The 1,046-nt window shown below is 53.0% G+C and overlaps 1 non-coding gene across 1 annotated transcript; it reads right to left on the bottom strand.

Moving 5' to 3' along the window:
* Nucleotides 1-417: 417 nt before the first annotated feature.
* Trnaa-ugc (transfer RNA alanine (anticodon UGC)) lies at nucleotides 418-491 on the bottom strand. Its single transcript has one exon. It is a non-coding gene; the product is annotated as a tRNA-Ala (tRNA).
* Nucleotides 492-1,046: the final 555 nt, after the last annotated feature.

Raw genomic sequence — 1,046 nt, 5'->3', positions numbered from 1 at the left:
CGTCTCTGCGGCAAATGAGAGGCCCCAGCGCCCGTTTTTATTAGTGTCTATCGCGATGTCCCGCGAAAAAAACACGCGCGCGTCACAGCGGCCGCGTCGCTCCCGAGGGAACGCGCGGAGCGAAAATAGAGATTGGAAAGCCGCGCGCACGGTGCGTGCTGCGGACGAGACGCAGGTATGCGGACGCAGCTGGGGAGGTACCGGCGGAGGGCGGAGAACGATGATACAGCGCAGATAGAGTGCGGGGCAGCGGACCGCGGAAGCTCAAATACTTCACATATACTAAGATGGTATCTGTTCGAAATAACAGATACCATCGGTGACCATGCAGCTCGTTAGAATGAAATTACAATGACATGAACACCCTTAGCTGCTTACAGGTGTTGACATACGTCAGCGGGGACAGATGAAAATGTGTGCCCCGACCGGGTCTCGAACCCGGGATCTCCTGCTTGCATGGCAGACGCTCTATCCATCTGAGCCATCGAGGACACAGAGGATAGCGCGACTGCACGGATCTATCTCTGGCACGCCTCCCGCGAAACTCACATTCTCGAGTAATGAGTATAATGGGCGGGGGCACTACGAATTTAGTGCGGGACAGTACGTTGAGAATGTGAGTTTCGCGGGAGGCGTGCCAGAGATAAGTCCCTGCAGTCGCGCTATCCTCTGTGTCCTCGGTGGCTCAGATGGATAGAGCGTCTGCCATGTAAGCAGGAGATCCCGAGTTCGAGTCCCGGTCGGGGCACACATTTTCATCTGTCCCCGTTGACGCATGTCAACGCCTGTAAGCAGCTAAGTGTGTTAATTTCATTGTAATCTCAAATACTTCAACAGAAACAATAGCGACTATTCGTCACTTAAGTACACCTGCATATATGCGACCATGCAGATTCAACCGCAAGTCTCTAGAGGAACGGAAGGTTCCAAATTATTGGAAAAGAGCACAGGTAGTTCCAGTTTTCAAGAAGGGGCGTCGAGCAGATGCGCAAGTCTCTAGAGGAACGGAAGGTTCCAAATTATTGGAAAAGAGCACAGGTAGTTCC

Source organism: Schistocerca serialis, chromosome 2 (genome assembly GCF_023864345.2).
Source record: "Schistocerca serialis cubense isolate TAMUIC-IGC-003099 chromosome 2, iqSchSeri2.2, whole genome shotgun sequence".
Taxonomy (NCBI): Eukaryota; Metazoa; Arthropoda; class Insecta; order Orthoptera; family Acrididae; genus Schistocerca; species Schistocerca serialis.
The sequence above is the reverse complement of the archived record's forward strand: the minus strand, read 5'-3'. Positions and strand labels throughout refer to the sequence as shown.